Source organism: Equus caballus, chromosome 13, assembly GCF_041296265.1.
Source record: "Equus caballus isolate H_3958 breed thoroughbred chromosome 13, TB-T2T, whole genome shotgun sequence".
NCBI classification, from domain to species: domain Eukaryota; kingdom Metazoa; phylum Chordata; class Mammalia; order Perissodactyla; family Equidae; genus Equus; species Equus caballus.
The window spans coordinates 25,553,446-25,568,761 of NC_091696.1; the positions used below are offsets into that span (position 1 = coordinate 25,553,446).

General features: G+C 41.8%; 1 protein-coding gene across 6 annotated transcripts in view; it reads left to right on the forward strand.

Moving 5' to 3' along the window:
• AUTS2 (activator of transcription and developmental regulator AUTS2) overlaps positions 1-15,316 on the forward strand; it is a 1,156,658-nt gene that overhangs the window by 139,396 nt on the left and 1,001,946 nt on the right. The window contains exon 1 of one of the 6 annotated variants that reach the window (XM_023616832.2): positions 12,229-12,355. The exons of the other annotated variants lie outside the window; for them this stretch is intronic. The gene's annotated coding sequence lies outside the window, so the exon portion shown is untranslated. Of the gene's footprint in view, positions 1-12,228; positions 12,356-15,316 lie in introns of those variants that run through there. 6 annotated transcript variants of the gene reach the window in all.

The window sequence follows — 15,316 nt, forward strand, 5'->3', positions numbered from 1 at the left end:
GTACCTGGCGTTGATGATACAACAACAAACAAAACAGCCTCGGCCCTCATAAAACTTACCTTCTAATTGAGAAAAACAAACCACAAGCTGATACACAGGTAAATATTTGGTATATCTGATGGTGATACATTCTATGGAGAAAAATAGTGCAGGGTTTGAGAATAAGTGTGTACTAGAATGGAGGTGGGTCAGGGAAGGCCTCTAAAGTGACATTTATACAAGGACTTGACAAGGAAAGGAGATGAGCTATGTAATTTTTCTTAGGAGAATATCCATCTAGGAAGAAAGATTGCTAAGTACAAGTGTCCTAAGTGTGTACCTTCTGCCGTGTTTGAGGAGCAGCAAGGAGGCCAGTGTGGCTGGAGCAGAGTGGGAGGTAGAAGTGAAACAGAGAGAGACAGGAGAAGAATCCAGGGAGAGATTGGTAGCAGGATGGCCGGGGGTGGGGTGATGGATTATATAGAGCCTTGTAGGTACCGTGAGGACTTTGGCTTTTGCTGAGTGATATGGGGGGCTACCCCCGAGGAGATTCTGACTACTCTGTTGGGATTCTGACTGCTATGTTCAGAACGTTGCCTCCATTCATAGGGGCAAACACAAATCTTCAGATAATGGAGATTGGATGCCAACCGTAGCCATTGCAAGTCTACCTTAGGAGCTGACTGCAGAGGGCTGGTGGCCAAGAAGAAGCTAGAGTGGGATAGAAGAGCCTGGCATTGTTGGCATTTTTGTGTTTGAGCATCCTCAAGATTTTTTGCCTGTGGCAGAAGCCTCAGCATATGTATTGCTGGGCCCAGCAATCTGTGTTTTAGCATGTCCTCCAGGTGACTGTGACGCACTTGTTAAAACACGGAATGCTGGGCCCCACCCCCAGAGTTTCTGATTAAGGAGGTAAGGGGCCCAGCCCAAGAATTTGCATTCTTTATGTCTTTCTGTTTTTACGTGATGCCAGGATTGCTGGCCCAAGGACCACACTTTGAGAACTGTTGCTCTAGTGAAGGGGGGAAATAACATATTGTAATCTGTAAAAGTAACTTTCTGTACTTCTGCCTTACAAACTAGTGGGTAGAGAAGCCTTGGCTCTCCACCAGACTGCCAAAGTTTGAATACCAACTATGCCATTGTGTTGTGACCTTGGACAGGGCATTTACTTGCACTTAGTAAGTTCTCAGTGAAGGCTGGCTCTTATGATATGGTTTATAAGCATAAAATGATGTGTTGAAAATAAGACATGAATAATTGGCTGAATGTAAGCTTTGGACTATGGGCATTATAAACATGATCTTGTTTTGTTTTTAGAATGGCCTGCAGGGTATTATTAGTTCTGTTTTATACACAGGGAAGTGGCTTACTCACAACCATGCAACTAGTAAGTAGGAAAGATGAATTTCAAATTCAGGTCTCTCTGGCTTCAAAGCCTGAGATTTACTACTATGTGTGCTGCCTTGGAGTACTGGATTGGCTTTCACAAAGATTCAGTTTCAAATCTGAGCCCTGTCATTTAGTGTGTGTGTGTGTATGTGTATGTGTGTATGTGTATGTGTGTGTGAGAGAGAGAGAGAGAGAGAGAGAGAGAGAGAGAAACAGACAGAGGCAGAGAGAGAAAGGAGAGATGGTATTTGGGTAAGCTTCTAGATCTCTTGTTAGGCCACTTTTTCAATCTGTAAAATGGGTATGAATCATGCAAACTTCACAGGGTTTCTGTACTGAGTAGAGTATAGAGGGCTTAGCATTGTTAGTTGTTTTTTTTCCTAATTAAAAAGATTTCAAAGCCAAATCCAATCTAGATAGAATGTATTTATGGAATTTTTCTTTATAGATCCCTATAAGAATGTGTTTTTCCTAGTATGAAATTTGAATTATTGAGTTTTATGTGGACAGGAGTCTCTTCATCAAGATTTCAGCTTAGGAGGAAGAGATCATGTTCCCTTTAAAAACAGGCTTCTCTGCTTGGGGTTTCAGATTCCTTATCTTAGGAAGTTCACACACTGTTAGGAGAATGCTTTCGTAGATAAGGTATCTATACAGAAGAATGAAGTTGGTGGGAAAGTAGATGCATGGGGAGACCACATCTCTAATTTTTAAAAGGGCTTATGTAGCCTGGTAGTTTGCAAACATTGAAGGTATTACATAAAAGTCAGATATATTAGTAGTCATTGTTATTGTTGTAAAATCCCAGTTATCCATGGATCAAATGTATAGCAACCTCATCTTTTTTAAATTTTTACTTTTTGTTAAGGAAGATTTGCTGTTAGCTAAAATCTGTTGTCAATCTTCCTCTTTTTGTTTGAGGAAGATTGGCCCTGAGCTAACATCTGTGCCAATCTTCCTCTATTTTGTGTGTGGGTCGCCGCCATAGCATGGTTGCCGATGAGTGGTGTAGGTCTGCACCTGGGAACTGATCCCGGGCCACTGAAGCAGAGTGTGCCAAACTTAACCATTGGGCCATGGGGCCGGCCCCCACAAGCTCATCTTTTGAAAACCTGGTTATAAAATTGAAAAGGCCATTGACTGACAGCTGTCATAAAGCTCTCAAACTTTACTTCTGAAGTAACAATGACTAGTGAAGCTTCCCTTGGTCCCTTCCTTACCCATTCACCTGTGTAGGGATTGAAAGGCAAATTTTGTATTCTGAAGGTATGCAGACAATTACAAGGAACTCTCAGTTATTGCAAGGAGAAGAGACATGACAGACATTAAAATAAAAGTATGGCACTTGGGCCAAACAGGCAGCCCCACTGTCCTGGGATCCTGTGGACAGCAGTGTATGGAGAGGGATTTGGGTTCTCACAGAAAATTGTGTCATCAAAAAGGACAGGCTTGTTCGTGGTGTCTTGTTGAGAATAGAGGGAAGTAATGAGTATGTCAGAAAGCTCTTGTGACAAGTTTAGTTTCAATAGAACAGTTTGCTTAGGGTAAGTTTAAGTTATTTGGGAAAAAATCACCGATACGGCATAAATATACCCTGTTCCTCAATGACGTGATTATGTGACCAGTGAGGCCGTGAAGTGAGGTGGAAAGAGCATGGGCCTTGGTGACAGATATCTGACTAGAAGCAGGGTCACCTTAGATGTCTCTGAGCCCCAGGTTCCCCACCTATAAACTGGGAATACTATCTGAAGAATTGGTTGCTAGGACTGAATGAGATGCCAGTATGCCAAGTCCAGGGCTTCATAAATACTGATGAGGCTGGTAGATTTCAGACATCTGAAGATCAGTGAGGGTGATTCAGGATGTATTTCCTATTTACCAACTCATATTCCTATGAAGCCACTGCTCCATCCCCTTTTAAACAGCTTTATAGATATAATTCACATACAATATAGTTCACCCATTTAAAGTGTACAGTTTACTGACTTTTAGTATATTTACAGATATGTGCAGCCATCACCACAATCTTAGAACATTGTCATCACTTCATAAAGAAACCCTCACTCTTTAGCTATCACTGCCCTGTTCTCCATCCTCTTTCCCCCTAGTTCTTGCAGGCCCCACATTCTTTCCTTTCCCTTATCTTCTTTTTAGCTGTGGACTATGCCAATTTGCCTATTCCTGGACCATATGATGGAAATTCTTTGAATTTCTCTGTAAACAGGCAATTTAGTTTTTCCCCCCTTAATTGTATGTTTCTTTGGGTATTGAAGCAGCTGCTGCAGCCAAGGCAAGGGCTCACCATTTTGTACTTTGCAGCCGTTCATATGGCAGTTTTATTCAAAACTGCTCCTGCACTGCTTAAGTTATTTGTTTTATACAAAAACAGTTCTCCCTGCCTTGCGGCTTCTTTGCTGCCATGTTGACAAATGTTGCTTCTAGTGAAATACACAAAAATAAATAACAGCAAGGGAGAAGGGAGCACAGACCTAAGTGAATTCATTTTGCTTCTTGAGAGCCATTCTCATTTGTTTTAAAAACCATCCTGGCATTAAAGGAAGGAAAGGAGGAGGCAGGAGAATTGCAGGAAAAGAATGGGCCACATCTGATTCTTTGAATTTGGTTGAAGGGGCTGGTTGAACAGACAAGTTGAGAAGTATCTGGAATGCAGGGCCTGGCGATGAGGAGGAGTTTACAAGGAATCTGAATAGGCACCAAATGTTCCTTCACTTGTTTTCTCATTCTTTTCATGGTGAGGCTCAAATGTAAGACTTGCTGACCCAGTGGTAACTGACGGCAGTTGGTTGGTGTGTGCTGATGTGGTAGAGTGTGTGAGGAACTGGAAAAATTGAAGGTGCGAGGCTTTTGGAGTTCTCAGTGTTCAGACTGAGGCACTGACTTAAGTGAGAAGGCAGAGGGGATGCTAACAAGTACTGATTGTCTGTTAGGAGCCAGGTGTTTCCACAAGCATCATTTCATTGAATAGTCCACAAAGGTTGGTGGTTTTATCTCCATTTTACAGATAAGGGAGAACGGAGTTTTGAGAAATTACAGAACTTGTCAAAGGTTACCCAGAAATTAGGGAGTGGAATAAAATGGAAACCCAGTGCTTCCAGTGTTCAGGACCTGTTTCTGTTCCTGTTCTACTGTAATAATAAGCAGTAGAAGGTATGGAAGGAACAAAGTGGGAAGAATATTGGAAAATAAGAAACAGGGATAATGGCAGGCATTATGGGCCAAACCATTTTGTTTAGAAAAACGAGTTGCATATCTTTTTTGAGGGTTTTTATTGACTAAAAACACCAGAAAACCTAAAGTAACTTTCAAGTGAACATGCATCTTTTTTGGGGGGGGTGAATGGTGAGTTAAAAATGATTACTTGAGGGGGCCGGCCCAGTGGCATAGTGGTTAAATGCATATGTTCCACTTTGGTGGCCAGGGGTTTGCTGATTCGGATCCCGGGTGCAGACATGGCACTGCTTGAAGCCGTGCTGTGGCAGGTGTCCCACATATAAAGTAGAGGAAGATGGGCACGGATCTTAGCCCAGGGCCAGTCTTCCTCAGCAAAAAGAGGAGGATTGGTGGCAGATGTCAGCTCAGGGCTAATCTTCCTAAAAAAAGAAAAAAGATCACTTGACCAATTATTATTGACTAGAAAAAACATTTCCCTGAGCTTTCATAAACTGTTTTAATAAGCATATTGGTGAGGCACTGGCTGGTAAATAATAGCTTAATTGGCCACCCAAGGTGCAGAGGTTTGCTTAGCCAGAACTCAGCTTTCATTCTGGGTCTTGCATGCAGATTGATTCCTGACCATTTATTGAGCAACTTTCATTATTATTTATCTCCTAAATACTCTGTTTAAAATTTTTTTGTTTATTGCTAATAATGGCTGCCTCTGGGGAGGAGAGGTGGGAAACAATAGTGACGGAAAGAGACCTACTTCTGCTTATATTTTGTGTACTTTTGAATTTTGTTCCATGTATTATTCTATATGATGGAAGGGAGGAGAAGGGTATATAGGCAGACAGAGGGAAAGAAGGGTGAGTGATAGGATGGATTATTAGTCTGAGCTTCAGGCCTTCACTCATTAGTGGTTGAACGTGCAGGATTGTTTCTCAGCATAACTTCTTCAGCAACATAGAAATAGATGTAAAACAGGTCCTTGCTCAGTTTATTGCATCTGCAAATATGTGGCCCGGTACATATGAGGAAGTACGGTGTAGTGTTTAGGATTATAAGAGTCTGAAACCCAGACATCCTATGTTTGAACCCTGTCTCCACCACTTAGTGGCTGGATGTGACCTTGGGCCTTACTTGGTCTTTCTGTGTCTCAGGTACTTTGTGTTTAAAATGGTGATTATAATAATACTTATCTTATGGCGTTGCAAGGATTAACAGTATTACTTAATCCACATAAAGTTTTTGTAACAGTGCCCAGCACGCAATACTCACTTCAATATTATTATGTTTGTGATCATCACAGGTGCTGATTTGCCTCATTAGCTCTCTGTCCATTTCTTCATTGTGTGTCCAAATCCCCTCTACTCAGATGCTTAGACAGTGCCCCTGTGCTGGCTAAGGAGCCCTTCTGAGTTTAGCTGGTCTGGCACTGGCTCCTTGGAGTGCTAGTTTCTAGCAATAGTGGGATGTTCAGACTACTGCTGGGTGAGTGAGCAGGCTGGGGTGGGCCTTGGCTCTCTGCAGAGGTGTTCAGTCTCCTGGGGAGAGGAAATGCGATTTGTCAGAACACAGCTTTGGCTTGTCCAGTTTTCCTGTTGTACAGATGGGGCCTGAAGTCTCTCTGGGCCCCTTGTCATGGATCCAAGCCAAGGCTGTTGCTTGCTGAGCCAGGAATAATACAGGAATTAGTTTTTTTCTTCTTTATACTAAGCACTAATCATTCTACAGCTAACTCTGTATCTAATTTCTGAATCAGATGCCATGAATAACTGCCCCTGAATGTGTTTGCCAATAAAAGGATAAATTTAAGGCTTGTAATCAATGCTTCTTACACTCAGTATTTAAGGTCAGAATCTTGTGTGAGACTTATTTTGATCAGGATAATTGTTGGGTTAAAAAATGAATTTTTTTTGAAATTGTGACACTTGTGGGTGACTATATTGAATTCATCTTTGAAAGGATGGAAAATTGTCAGTTTCATAAGAGTTCTCTTGTTCTCTAGTCCTTCAGATCACTTAAGGAAAAATAGGACTTTTAGGAGGAAAGTATTCTTTATCAATGGGAAAAGAGATGAGACTAATATAAATTTCGAAGGAGTCACTGATGGAGGAGCAGAGGGGAAATTGGAAATAAAGTTGAGTATTTTGGATCTGCAGTGAGCTGCAGAGCTGGAGGTATGGCTGTTGCTTCTGTTTTAGGTAATATTAACTTGTAATTGTGTATCTCCAGCATACAGTTCTCAAAGGAAGTGACGTTTCTTGATTCAAACTGTAAGTTGCGTAGAGTTTAGAAATATCTGGGGTTTAGTTATTGGCTCCATTGAATGGCCTAACACAAGTTAGTTAACCTCTTGGACCTTCAGCTTTTATAATTATAAAATGAGGATGGTAAAAGCTACCCCACAGTTAGAAAAGTTCAATGTGATCACATCATGTGGCAATGTGAAGCACAGTGCCTGGCACATAAGAAGTGCTGAAAGATGGGTTTCCTTCCACTTCTTTGCAGGGATTGCCTGGCTTGCTTTCAGACATTTTCTCTGGGGTGCATCTGGATACTACTTTGTGCTAGTGAGTTGGAAATTGTTCCTGTTGATCTGTTTTTTGGGCTCAGTGAAAGGGATGAGAGGAGTGATTCAGGAAGCTGCCAACTTCTGGAGAGGCTCAGTGGTAATTGTCTTCCTTACTGGCTTTCCGGCTGGTCACTTCTCAGTGTACATGGATTGGTGGATCTGGAGAAGAGCTAGGCTCTGCTCCTTTGGCTTTGGGGAAGTTACTTTGTTTTTCTAAAGTTTCCTCATCCGTAACATGGGGATGCCAATAATTTGGGATGCTGTGAGGGTTCAATATAGATGATGTTTATGAAAGACCTTTGTAAGTGGCCTGGAACTCCCGAACTGCGTGGTGGTGATGTTTTCATCGTTGTGAGTTTGCAACAGTGCTTATCCAATAGTCAGTTCTGGTGTTTTGCCAAATGTTAAAGGCTTGGGAAATACCCTCTAACTCAAGGAATAGTTATCTCTACTCCACAGCTGGAGGAGCTTGTATCCAGAAGGCAAGACAGCTGAGCTCTCAGGATTTCTCAGAGAGCTGGCAGTCCTCCCTGAGCTCCTGCTCTCAGACCTGCAGGCCAGGTGTGGGGGTTATAATTAGGGTGGTGATGAACGCTGCTGCAGTACAGGCCTTTGCATGCCACAGGTTGGTTTCTGCTGTTCACTTGCAGTGTAATGGTGGCCTGTTCTTCTTTTGCCTCAGCTGTGACATCCTTTCTTAGTGACCTTTAGGAAGACAGAGCTGGATCTGTCTTGCTTCTTATTGCTTACTGTGCTGTTGTGTGCAGAGCGCCCTTGCTCTCCTTTTCCTCCTCTGGTGATTTCACAGGTGACTAAACTGAGAGAGAAGGCTGCAGAAAGTCACATTGCCAAGCACCTCCCTCCATGCCTTTCTCACTGCAAAGCCCCCAGCACTATGTGGGAAGAGGTATTCATCTGGCAGAGAAAGATGGGGACAACATCTGATACATGCAGATGCCCCAGGAGGTTATGATGAGTATAATGTGGTTGGAGGAGCAGCAAAGGACAGTTTGGAGGTGGGAGTTAAAGTCAGCTAGTGTCAGTGAAAGACCTTTTCTATCTCTGTGAGGCTTTAGACTTTAACTCTGTAGGATGTAGGGATTTATCGGAGGATGTTAAGTAGCAGGGGATAGTATGGGAGATGCATTTTCAAAGGTCACACTTGTTCATGGCAAGGTGGATGATGAAGGATGAATGGTGATGAGATGGCAAGTAGAAACTTAGAAGACTGCTGCAGCATTTCAAGTGGGAGATCCTGTGGGCCTCATCTAGGGCGTTGCCAGTGTGGGTCTCAAGGAGAAGTTGCAAGAGGTTTTGTAGGTGCATAGAAAACTGACATTTGAGTGCCTGCTTTGGGCAGGAACTTTAAGTACTCTACATATATTAGTTCATCTGATTCCCACAACAACAGTGAGGGGAAGGTGGTATTTTTTGCTATTTTGCAAATAAAGAAACTGAGGTTTAGAGGATGAATAGCTTTCCTGAGGTGCCTGGGCAGTTGGTAAGTTGTAGGATCAGGATTTAAAGCTGATTCTATCAAACTCCAAGTCCTTTCTCTTCCCACTACACCACCCACTGTGGCCCTCAGGACATAGCCTTCATGTAGTGGTTTGGCATTAGCAAATCACTTTGTAAGGACTAGTCTTAGTGGTCTCTTGCAGCATTCCCATGAGGTGAGGGAATACAATTAATTGTTCAGCTAGGGTCTAAAGACAGAGGGAGGTTAAGTGACTTGACAAGGTATCCCATCAAGTGGTTTGAGAGATAGTGGGCAGAGGTGACGTGTGGAGCAGGCCATTTTGAGCCTTTAGTTGTACAGAAAGCAAGAATTTGCCAGCCCTGTTTTATAAATCCCATCTTCCTTTTGGTTTGTAGATTAGGATGAGTATAGTGGAGACGGTATGCAAGGCAAGTGTCTGAGCCTGAAATGGCACAAAACATGGTAGTATCTTGCGGTTACTTCATAGTCAAACTGTCTCCTCTTGCATAGTCTTTAATTAAAACAACAATCACCCCCACCAAAAACTAATCATCTTTATTAAGCATGAAGATTGGAGTAAGGCTGGGGAAAGTTGTCTCTTAAAAAGATCTCACCAGGTGCCGACCCGGTGGCTTAGTAGTGGTTAAGTTCACACACTCTGCTTTGGTGGCCTGGAGTTTGTGGGTTCAGACCCTGGGCGTGGACCTACGTACCGCTTCTCAAGCCATGCTGTGGTGGCATACCACATACAAAATAGAGGAAGATAGGCATAGATGTTAGCTCAGCCACAGTCTTCCTCAAGCAAAAAAGAGGAGAATTGGCAACAGATGTTAGCTCAGGGCCAATCTTCCTCACCAAAAAAAAAAACAACAAAAAAACCCCACCCACCTCACCAATAAATTATTTCCTTTGCCATAAGAATTGTATTGCTGAGCTTAACAATTAGAAGAATTCTCACTTTAACTCAGCCTTTTTTTTTCTATTTGGTTTTGCATTTGACGTTACTGTTGGTTGCACTGGGGCTACTTGGGGTGGCACAAAGAACGACATTATGATGAGAGCCATGGGAAACCTTTATTAATTATGTTGTGCCCTCATTCCTTGTCTATTAGTCTCTCTTGATGACTACTAATTTATTTTTTATTTTTGAAGGATGAATGCATTGGGTACAGTGGGACCTGAGAATGAGTTGAAAGCTTTACCTTTTACTAGGCTGGACACTTTGGGCATGTGGGACCAATAAATGGATCTCATGTTGTGATGAGAGTTGGAGGAACTACATTTGGGAAGGAGGAGGATTTGGGAAGGGCCAGGGATTAGAAAGATGCTGAACTACAAACCTGTGTGATTTCATATTTTGCTAATTGTTGTCTCTGAATACCATGCACCTTCCTGGTTTAACCCTGCTTTGCAAACAGAGACTGCACTTGTGCCAACCCTTAGCCATCTACTGCTTTCCCCTCAGAAGTCATGGAGTAAAGATGAGTAACACTGGCTTGTGCGTGTGTAGCTGGTAGCTGTAGGTAGGGAAGTGACCACCTGCCCCCTTGAAACCCTGTGTAAAATGCTGGTGAAGTGCTCTGGTTTCTGTAGTCAGGATGCTGAGTATGGGGGAGAAGGAAGTGACAGTCATTTACAGTGTCATGTTTAGTCTTTTGCAGATGTGCTTACAGTTTTAACAAAGGCAGAGAAGAAATTATAGGTTGGAAAAGAAATGCCTACAGACAGCCTGCTAAAGCCTAGGAAGGAGGAAACTAGTATTTGTGTTTTAGGAGTGCTAAGCCCTTGCTTACATATCAGCAAGCAAAATATTGGCATTCACTTCTGACTTGAGGAAGGCATCTCTGAAGTCAACAGAAGGAAATCCTAAACACAGGCCTCCCTCAGAAAGAAAGGAGCTGTGGAAATGCTCAGGATTATCTCATACAAGCCCTTTGTGTATTTGAAGCCTCTAATGAAATCAGGCTTATTCTCTAGGCCAGACAACTCTAGTTCTTCTAACCTTTTTTGTCTCTTTTATGCTTTTTTCACTTTTCCTAGTTTCTTTGCCTTGAATAATATCAATCAAAATTGGATGTTGTACCCTCATGCAGGGCCGATTTGCTGGTGACTTGATCAGGAAACAGTAGATGCCCAGTGATGCTGATGATGAGGATGATGAAATCTTCTTTTTGTATGTCTCATCTCCTTCTCTTCTCCTTCACCTGTGCATAATGTTGGTGTCTGGAACATGGTGGGCATATAAAATAAACATCTGATGAATGAGTGAAAGGAAATATACCTAATTCTTTCCTTTAAAAGTCAATATTTGCTCTGGGTCAATTAAAAAAACCCAGCAAACCATTGTTTTGTTTTTCATTTTAGACACCAAAATTGTAGTAAAAATTAGCTTAAATTGCCACAGTGCTCTGTAGCTTGTACAAAGACAAATAAAACTTTCCCAAAGAAGAATTTTCCCTCTTCTCTCCATCAGGCCCTCACTCCCTCCTTTGCTTCCTTCTTTCCTCCTTTCCTTCCTCCCACCCACTCAGTCATTCATTCATTCAATGAACGCTTATTTAACCTCTGCTATGAGCCAGGCATTATTTTAAGTGCTGGAGGTACTGTTATAGACAAAGTCAAGTCCCTCTTCTCATGAAGCTTTTTATTTCAGTGGGTTAAGGGACATGATTGACCAGAAGAAGTAATCTCTGTTGGTGACGTGCTCACAAGGTTGGTGGTTGTGTGGATGATAGAGGTAATGATCGCTCTTTTGTGGGACTTGCTGGCAAGATAGGCTTGATTTCACTTTCTCTTTACATAACCATCTGAGTCCCTATATAGCATTTTACCTGACATGTAGGATTCTATTTGGGCAGGATTTTGTCAGTTATCATTTATATATCCTTTCTTGAAATTGGGTTAGATCCCTTTGATTTATTTGGAGAGAGAAGTGGGTAATACACAGTGTATTTCTGCTGAATATCTATTTTGCTATGATGTTGACACAGTAGTGTATACCTTCTTTTATTCCAGTGTGTTTTATATTTAACATTCTATTATTCACAGATTGGTGGGTATTTTTTTTCTTCTTACCTTTCTTTTTATACTCTTTACCTTCAGTTTATTAAAAAACGACCTAATTAATATTCTCAATCCCGTCCCCTTTCTTAGTATAGGTTTCAACAATTTTTAAAAGTTTTTTTTTAAAGATTGAGACCTGAGCTAACAACTGTTGCCAATATTTTTTTCTTTTTTTCGTTAATTGCTCCCCCCCCCCCCCAAACCTCCCAGTACATAGTTGTATATTTTAGTTGTGGGTCCTTCTAGTTGTGGCATGTGGGGTGCCTCCTCAACATGATCTGATGTCATGTCCGTGCCCAGGATCTGAACCGGTGAAACTGGGCTACTGAAGTGGAGCAGGTGAACTTAACCACTCGGCCATGGGGCTGGCCCCAAGTTTCAATAATTTTAACACATAGTGCACACATCAGCCCTTTGAACTGAGCCCAACCCTGTGACATTCATTTGTTTATTCGTTCAGCAGATGTACAAAGCAAAAGAAGATATATGCTTCCTCTCTATAAATTTGACAGTCTAATAAGGCAATGAAATACAGAAGTACTTACAATAGTTACAATACTGTGAGGTAAATATGCCAGCATAAGTCTGAATAAACAGCAGTGAGCATTCAAGACACAAGTAGCTAGGTCAGCCTGGCTTGTCAGAGAAGGCTTCCCAGAGGAGGTGATCTTTGATCTGGTCCTTGAAGGGTGAGTATGTACTTGCTTCCCAGGGCTAGCTGAGAGAGAGCTAGATTTAATTGGTTCTGCTGTAACCACTGAGACACTGATCCTGAGGGTGGCTTTCTCTCCAAGTACTGAACTTGATGATGGTCTCATTGCAAATACAGCTTGGGTTTTGTTTGTTTGTTTGTTTGTCTCTTATTAAGTGACTCAGGGACTAGCTGTAGGTCACTCACCTGCCCTCCTTCTCTTCAAGTAATCTGGAGTAAACATAAAACTAAATCTCAGCCAAACATCCTTGTCACTGTGTTTGGTTCCCAACTCAACCTGCGGAATGGCCAGCATGCCTTCCAGTGAAAATGTGTTGGGGAAGCCAGAGAACAAAGGGTTTCCTTAAGGGTTTAGAAAAGCTCATTGACGTGTTTATTACTTGCTGAAAGCCCCAGTGAGTTTTCCAGTCTCCTTGTTGTTCTTAAAAATTGCCTTTCAGTTGTAAGGTTGTGGAGTTTTTTTTTCCTTTTGTTCTTTTAACCCTCTTCTGAGCTCTCTCAGGGAGAGATACCTGGTAAGATAGTAGGTCTTTCTGCTTTGTGTGCCCTTAGTAAGAGATGATCATTAGCAGCATTATATCTCATTTAGGAAATGGGCTTGCCAGATCATTTTAGCCCAACTCACCCTCTTTATTACTAATGCCTAGAATTAGGGCTTGGTTTCTCTTTGCGTTAGATAAAACAAAAAAAAAAAAAAAAGGAAAATATAGATGTCGGTGGGGATAATTAATGATTATGATGGTAGGAACATTTATTGAATATGTAATAAACACTTTGTGTTTGCCTTTTTTTTTTTAAAGATTGGCACCAGAGCTAACAACTGTTGCCAATCTTTTTTTTTTTTCTTTCTGCTTTTTCTCCCCAGATTCCCCCAGTACGTAGTTGTATATTTTAGTTGTGGGTCCTTCTAGTTGTGGCACGTGGGACACCGCCTCAGCATGGCCTGATGAGCGGTGCCATGTCCGTGCCCAGGATCTGAACCAGTGAAACCCTGGGCCAATGCAGTGGGTCGCGCAAACTTAACCACTCTGCCACAGGGCCGGCCCCCAGTGTTTGCTTTTTTAATCCACACGACAACCCTGTGAGGTAGGTCCAATCTGTCTCTAGGAAAACTGAGTCACAGAGATGTTAGATAATTTGCCCGAGGTTATACACCTGTCTGCCTTGGGAGCTCATACACTTAATTGCTATGTTGTACTCCTTATTGAGAGGATTGAGCAAAATGCCTTGATTTATGACTTCGTCTTAAACATCTTGATGTCACCCCTGACTACTGCTTGTTGTACACTGGGGAGTCAAATCTCCTCGCTGCCTGTTAACAGATGTTCTTTTGAGTGAGACCATTTTTTTTGTGACTCTGTTATATAATAGAAAACCTTTTGGAAGCTGAACCCAACTTCTTAGTCTTCATGTCTTCAGCTTTTGTGGTCCTTACAGGTTCATTTTTGCCTTTCTGTTGTAGAGAAGATCACATTCAAATAGAGGCTTTAATTTCTGCTTGCCTTTTTGCATTTTGTATTTTGATTTCTTGCCTAATAAATGAAAAAGTGTTTAATAGTAAAGTGGAAATGCAAACCACTTTTTCCTTCATGAACCTGCTAATTCTCTTTCATCATGTGATATGAACACAACCAATAAAGACCTGGCCAAAATACAAGTGTCTTGTCCTATAAAAAATACAGTTATATATTAACATCAAAACTTACCAAAATAATTTCATTGGGATGATTCTTTTTAGATGGAGATTTGTTTTATAGTGAGAGCAGGGGACCCACACTTCCAGACCATAGAGAAGGGCTCCCTTAGTATATTTATACTGTTTAGTTATCAATCACTGCTTTCTAGAGAAGGCTGAATTGAGGGCAGAGAAACCTAAATCTTTTGTCCAAAGAGTTGCTGCCCATTTAAAATAATTACAAATAATAGTAAAGCATCACCAAAATAATCTTTTGTATTAATAAGAAAGTAGGTTTTGAGATTCAAAAAACTCAATTTACAAATCTCTAGTTTTGGTTATTTGGCTTAACATGTAAGGCACTTATCAGATAGAATGGTTACGAATAGACTTGAAGACAGGTACATTTTCCTAGTGATCTGCTAACTTCTTATGCAGTCTTGGCCAACCATTGATATAATGCTGAGAGTTTCTTTCCACTTTCCCCTCTGCTGACTTGAGTCTGTTTGGCACACTGGAGTCCATGGACCAAAAAATCTGTAGCTTACAAGACTATTAAACGCATGCTTCTGCTGCCTGGAAATGCCCCTGGACCAACAGTTTGTTGCCCTGTCCTGAGAGAGACTGGGCCCCGGGTCTGGTCTTTAACCTGGTTTTGCTGGGATCTTCTGTGCCATCGGTGGAAGGTGTGTTGCTATATAAATGTAACATCCACGAACTTTGTCAGATAATGTGTCTGGTGTAACTGCTGTGGCTGTGATTGGAATTGAAACACACTGCTTATTATTAGGGTCGTGACTGGCTGTGGAGGATATTGATGCCTGTTGTTTTTCGTTGCTTATTGATTTAGTGAGTTAGAATGCCTTTCCTTTGGTGCTAGCATTAAATAGTTGGGTCCTGTTAGCCATTTTGTAAGATTGTCTTCACGTGTGATTTGTATGTATTTCCTTGATCCCTCTAGGGGTGTAGTGTCAGGCACTGAGGGGAACGGATAATTGTTTACAGAAAATGTGGAGGGACGTCAGTTTGAGTTCAGATAGGAAGTTGGGGAATGTAGGCTTCCCCTGAATACTGTGGAAATTCTTTAAACCCCTGATTAACTTCGGAAAGTCCCTTCTTTGCTCTCACAGTAGGGAATTTGGCTGAGTGAGCTTATAACTCGAATGAGAACCAGGAGTTGTGGGTTAAATTCCTCCCTGGCAAAGATCAATATTTTGGGCTTACCTCTGCTCTTGTCCAGCTGCCTCTCACTGGATCTTTGCA